A 6,999-nucleotide genomic window follows, 5' to 3' on the forward strand; every position below is an offset into this window, starting at 1 on the left:
ACCGACGGGGCAGGGGCGGGGCGGAGGCCGGGGGCGGAGCGAGGGAGGGGGCGTGGTCCGGAGTCGGGGCGGGGCTAGGACGCGGGAAGGGTGGGGCGAGCAGGGGGCGGGGCTGGGGGTGGGCGTGGTTAGTTGGCAGTGGGTGGGGCCGCGGGGGCGGGGCGGCGCCGAAGATTCACCGGGAGCCGGTGTCAGGCACTGGGGATCCCGAGAGTGCAGGGCTCCCGGGGGTGTCCTAGCTGCTGGAGGGGTCGCCGCACTCTCAGGGACCGTGAGCTCGAGGTCACCCGGGGCGACCCCCGGCTGCGGGGGCAGCAGAGTCCTCGCGGGAGAGGCTGCCCCCGCGGGACGGCGCGGCGCGGGGTGCATTCCTTCTCTCTCCTCTCCCCCGACGACGACGACGCTCGTGCTGGACACCCCCGAGCTTCTGGAACCAGGAAGAACCTAAGGGCGGGGCGGCCTGGCGCCATCGACCTCGTTCCTCCGCACCTCGAGTCCTGGGGTAGGAGGCCCAGAGCCACGGCCTCCTGCTCCGCGGGCAGATAGGCCCCTGGAGATGGAAAGGCGACTGGACCAGCTCTGCATTTCCTGGGGAGGATCCTGGAAGCCCACACCGGGGGGACGGGGAGAGGGCGGGTGTGGGAGGAGGGAGACAAGGGTACCCAGCAAATCCTCCCCTTTGGTTATTCCAAACACCATATCAGGTTTCTTTGGGCTGGTCAGACACCACTATGGTCAGACACCACTTCCTGGAGACCCTGCCTTAACCTTAGGCCTCCATCTAACCTTAGCCCAAGGCTGCAGGGGGAATGGCAGGGCTGGCCCCAGAGTCTGAGGGTTTTGACCACCTGGGCCAAACTCCATCAGCCCTTCACCTCAAAAACCCCAAGATAAGCCGGGCGCTGGTGGCTCACGCCTGTAATCCTAGCTACTCAGGAGGCTGAGATCTGAGGATCGCGGTTCAAAGCCAGCCCGGGCAGGAGAAACCGTGAGACTCCTATCTCCAATAAACCACCAGAAAACCGGAAGTGGCGCTGTAGCTCAAGTGGTAGAGCGCTCGCCTTGAGCTGAAGAGCTGAGGGACAGCGCCCAGGCCCAGTGTTCAAGCCCCACGACCGACAAAAAAAAAAAAAAAAAAAAAAACAAGATAGAGTGAGTCTCAAATCTCAAGGCTGTGTGTGTGTGTGTGTGTGTGTGTGTGTGTGTGTGTGTGTATAGACTAGAGGTCATCAGAAGTTAGGAGAAGAGCATCCCTCTATCCAATATCAAATCAGAGACTCATCCAGACACTAGTGGCTCACACCTGTAATCCTAGCTACGCAGGAGGCTGAGATTTGAAGATTACAGTTTCACAGTTCAAGGCCAGCCTGGGCCAGAATAGTCCCTGAGATTCTTACCTTCAATTAACCACCAAAACGTCACAAGCAGAGATGTGGCTCGAGTGGGACAGAGCCCACGCCCTGAATTCAAGCCCCAGGACCAGCACGTACACAACACACTCACACACATAACCAGAGACTCCACATCTGGTAGTAAGTATCGTAGTTGGGAGTTCTAGGAGAGCCTAGGCACCCACCCTTTGGTGCTGAGTCAGGCAGAGCAGGGAGGGAAGGTCTCTGTGGCCAGGATGAAGGGCCTGGGAATGAACAGATAGAGCCACCCCACACTTAGATTTCTGCTCTATGCTCAGGCAGCTGGGTGGGAGGAGTGTGGGGAAGCCCAGTGCACATCGCAAATGCATTGTAGAGACCTCAGTGGTCACAGTGCTAGCTTCAGGTCATCCTGGGGGCAGGCTCTGCCCACTGGGTTCCTACTGAAAACCCAGAGTGCACCGTCCTCAACCCTTATTTGCTCATTCATTCATTCACATGGAGATTGTGTTAACAGGATTGTGAGGATTACCCCTACACTATATGGCTTGTGTCCTCAGCCAGCAACTGGCATAAACAGACTATAAAGACATACCCACATATGAAACCATCCAACCTCAGAGAGGACCTAAAAGTACACCTGTGTAGGTGCAAGGTTGTATTGAAGCCAAGGAAATGTGAAGTTCCTTTTTATTAATTTTGCCTGCTGCAGAGTTTGAATTCAGTGCCTTTGAGCTTACTCAACTTGCTTGCTAGGCTGGTCTTCTGCCACTTAAGCCATGCCTCCCACCCAGCTTTTTGCTGGTTATTTTGGAGATAAGAATCTCATACTTTTCTGTCCCAGCTGGCATTGAACCAAAAATCCTCTGGAGTGGGGAGATCCTCTGGATCTCAGCCTCCTGAGTAGTTAGGATTATAGGTATGAACCCCCAGCACCCAGCTCAAGTTCTTTAACAGCTGATGTGTGCTGGGAATGGGGCCTCTGGGGACACTGGGAGAGGCTACTGCAGGACAGAGTCTGGCTGGAGGCAGGAGTAGGTGAATTTGAAGGAATGAGTAGTGGAGGTTAAGGTTGGAGTGAAGCTGGAGGGGTGAGACTAGAAGAGGGGTGAATCTGGAGGGTACCCCCTCTCCCACCCTTCCTCTTGATCAGGATTTAGGTCAGTCCTGGAAATCCCTGGACAGAATCAGGATTAAAACCTGGTGGGGGCAGCAAAAATGAGGATTAAGGTTAGGATTGGGGTCAAGGCTCCTACATCCATTCCTGGGGCAGCCCAGAGTTCTCATACCCGGCCCCACTACAGACCCAGCTGCTCAGCCCCATGGGGCACCCAGCCTGCCTCCTGGCAGATGGCAGCCATGGAGGGACTGATTGGTTTTGGGGTCTTGCCCACATCCCCTTCATGGCAGACCCCACTGCCCAAGGCCTGGTGGTCTTAGGTATGGGGCCCAGGGCTCTGCATTATAGCTCTGGCCCCTGAGCTCTTTCTCTCTATCTGGCACTCCAGGGTTTATTTTGGGATTTTGTTTAGTGGTGCTGGTCCTAGGGCTTGAACACAGGGCTTAGGCACTGTTCCTGAGCTTTTTTTGTTCAAGGCTAACACTCTACCACTTGGGCCACAGCTCCACTTCTAGCTTTCTGCTGGTTAATTGAAGATAAGAGTCTCACAGACTTTCCTGCCTGGGCTGCCTTTGAACTGAGATCCTCATATCTCAGCTTCCAAAGTAGCTAAAATTATAGGAACTGATGCCCGGCCTCAGATTTTGTTGTTGTTGTTATTGATATATATTTTTGTTTGTTTGTTTATTTATTTATTTGTCTGTCATGGGGCTTGAACTCTGGGGCCTGGGTGCTGTCCCTTAGCTCTTCAGCTCAAGGCAAGCACTCTACCACTTGAGCCACAGCGCCACTGATTTATTGGAGATAGGTCTTACAGACTTTCCTGCCCAGGCTGGCTTTGAACCTCAATCCTCAGATCTCAGCCTCCTGAGTAGCTGGAATTACAGGCGTGAGCCACAAGAACCCGGCTCAACTACTTTTACAAAACACAGAGAGACTGTGGTGCCAGGCCTTCCTCACACCCTGCACGTTACATTCCCACTGTAAGCCAGGATGTGATGGAGCTAAGGAGTTGCATTAGCAAGCAACACCCAAAAAGTCCTGGATCAGAGGCCAGCCACCAGCAATCTGAATCCTCTGTCTCAAGGAGACCCTATTGCCAACACTCTTCCCCACTGGTGATGGCCTGGGCTCATGTCCCCAGGTCAGGCCTAGTTCCCAAGTGCAGGTGGTGACTATGCAATTCCCCAGGGAGGCTCAAGCCAGCTGGGCACACACCGGCTCTGGAATGCCACCATCATCCACCTGCCTGACCATTAATCACAAAGGCACAGCCACCAGTGCTAGCCCGGAATATGCCTGGGAAGTATCTTGTGTGCGGGCACAGAGTCAGAACTTCACACTCAATCTCTATGTCCTGGTATCAGCCCGAGAGCAGAGCTGTGGTTGCATGAGTTGAATGAGCGCAATACTGGGCTGGCACAGGGCAATAAGCCACTTTAAAAAAAAAATTACTTGAGGGCTGGGAAGGTGGCTTAGTGGTAGAGTGCTAGCCTCGCATGCATGAAGCCCTGGGTTCAATTCCTCAGCACCACATAAGCAGAAAAAAGCCAGAAATGGTGCTGTGGCTTAAGTGGTAGGGCGCTAGCCTTGAGCTGAAGAGCTGAGGGACAGTGCCCAGGTCGAGTTCAGGCCCCACAATCCACAAAAAAATAATAATTACTTGAGTGTATATGCTTGTACTGGGTTTGAACTCGGGGCCTAGAAACTGTCCCTTAGCTTTTTTGTTTAATGTTAGCACTCTACCATTTGAGCCACACCTCTACTACCTCCTTTTTGGTGGCTAATTGGAGATAAGAGTCTCCCAGACTTTCAGCTGGCTTTGCATCTGTCCTCAAATCTCAGTCTCTTGAGTAGCTAGGATTACAGGTGTGAGCAGCCAAAATCCAGGCTAACAAGCCATTTTTTTTTTTTTTTTTTTTTGCCGGAGGTGGGCTAAACTCTGGGCCTGGGTGCTGTCCCTCAGCTCTTCAGCTCAAGGCCAGGGCTCTACCACCTGAGTCACAGAGCCTCTTCCAGTGTTCTGGTGATAAGAGTCTCACGGATGTTCCTGCCCGGGCTGGCTTTGAACCTTGATCCTCAGATCTCAGCCTCTTGAGTAGCTGGGATTACAGGCGTGAGCCACCAGCATAAACCACTTTTTAATGTAATTATGTCACCATACTGTAGTAGCAATACATGTGTATATTAAGAACTTAACTGTATTTTACTCTACTGAGAAGCTACAAACCAGGAAAGAAAGACCATCAGGAAAAGGTGGTCTTCTAAAAGTCTGGATGGAGCCCAAATGTCCACTGCTTCCCTGGCCAGGGAGGCCATGGTTGGAGCAATGAATTCAGGACCCTATACTCTGGGCAACTTTCTGGCTTCCAGAAGGAAGGCGCCTGGAGAAGGTACAGGTGGAGGCTCAGTTTTCAGGTCCACATCCACCAGCTCTGTGCAATGCTGGCTGAAGTGCAGGGGTCCCAGAAAGGCCTTCACACCTGCTGGAAAAGTGAAAAACAAACTTTTCTTCAAGTTTGTTCCAGAAGGAGGGAATTCTAACTGGTAGGCCTTGTCCTGAGGGCTGGGAAGGCAAGAATTGGAACATCTCAGGCCCTTCTGCAGATCTGCCTGGCATCGACCCCAGCTGGAGACAAGGGGCCAACAGCCTGGGCTGACTTTCCTATTGGCTCTCCTTATACACACTGTGTAATGTACAACCAGAAACACATCATTGGCAACAACTGAAAGCCATCAGTCAGTAAGTGCTCAGGGCCTGGCCACAGGAGCGTGGGCAGAGTATTCATGAGACCTAATCATCAGTTGACTCATTCAAAACCACAACATAAGCCAGGCACCAGTGGCTCCCACATGTATTACTAGCCACTCAGGAGGCTGAGATCTGGAGGTTTGAGGATCAACCAAAGCCAGTTGGAGTAGCAAAGTCTGTGAGACTCCAAAATAACCAGCAAAACTGGGCTCAAGTGATAGGCGCTCCAACCTAGCAAGCAAGATGAGCCAGGGTGAGGCCCTGAGTTCAAGTCCTTGTGTCAACAAAAACAACAAAATCCCCATAGAATATGGCCATGTGTGGTGGCACACACTTGACATCCTAGCTACTTCTGAGAGGCAGAGTAAGAGGATCAGGAATCAAGGCCAGCCTAGGTGAAAAGTTACTAAGACCCCACCTAAAAACGTGACTGACTCAAGTGGTAGAGCATCTTCCTAACAAATACAAGCTCCTGAATTCAAACACCAATACCAATTTTTTTAAAAAACGGGCAAAATAAAAGGATAGAAAGGATTTAAGTAATTGTGTAATTCTTATCTCCAATTAACCAGCAGAAAGCTGAAAATGGAGCTGTGACTCAAGTAGTAGAGGACCAGTACAAAAAAAAAAAGGCAGGAAGGGGCTAGGGAAGGAATACCACAGCTGTGGTGGGGGTCCCATGCAGGACAAGGCCACATGCTCAGAGCCTAAGTTCAAGACCATCCTCACTAGAGAAGTTTCTGCTTGCCGCATCAGCAAAGCACTCCTGGGAGCGTGTCCAGACAAGCCAGACCATTCAGAGATCCCTGAACATGAATCGACAGCGGCTGTAGTGCTATCTCCACTCCAAGCCATTGGAGGGAACCCAGGTGCCCTGCAGTGGCTGACAGCATTGAGCAGTCGTGCACTCCTCTAATCCCAGCACTCAAGAGGCTGAGAAAGGAGGAGAGTGACTTTGAGCCAGCCTAGACTATGAACGTAGCAAGAATTGGTCTCAAAAACAAATAATACAAAATAAAAACCAAGCTGGGTGCCAGTGGCTCCCACCTGCAATCCTAGCAACTTAGGAGGCTGAGAGCTGAGGATCATGGTTTGAAGCCAGTGTTGGAAGAAAAGCCCATGAGACTCATCTCCAATTAACTACCAAAAAGCTGGAAGTAGAGCTGGGCTGCAAGTGGTCAGAGTGCTGGCCTTGCATGTAAAAACCTCAGGGGCAGTGCCCAGGCTGAGTTAGATGCCTACTCAGAAGCCGAGGAACCTTAAAACATTCTAGACACCTCAGCACACTTGGAAGCCACCGGACTCTAAAGCGGCACACTGTAGACACTAGGCACAATCTAGTCAAACTGGTGAAAACAGAGGTAAAGGATAAGGTAATCAAGGTGGCTGCCAAGATCCGCAGGTGTGGGGATGGAGGACATTTGTGACAGATGGGGAGCTGCTGGCTCACACTTTGCTCTGACGATGGTAGGCTGGCACAGAAGAGCTGAGCCTCTAGCTCTGGGGGACCCCCACTCTCACATCCTCATCCTCTGCCTCCACCCTGTCCAGGCCTTGGGGGTCCTCCCAGGGAGCAGCAGCCCTGCCTGCAGACCGGGAGGAAGCTGTGAGAAGCCAGGACCCCTTCCGATACCAGCTCTCCCTGCATCCCTGCTGGGTCCCCTCCTCAGAGCTCCCACGATCCTTCCGCTTTGTACTTTTTGCTAAGCCCTCCCTGCAGTGAGGACCACCCTCTGTGCCCCCCAGGAGAAAACCAG

The sequence above is a fragment of the Dipodomys merriami genome, unplaced genomic scaffold (assembly GCF_024711535.1).
Source record: "Dipodomys merriami isolate MVZ:Mamm:240054 unplaced genomic scaffold, mDipMer1.0.p SCAF_70, whole genome shotgun sequence".
In the NCBI taxonomy this organism is placed as follows: Eukaryota; Metazoa; Chordata; class Mammalia; order Rodentia; family Heteromyidae; genus Dipodomys; species Dipodomys merriami.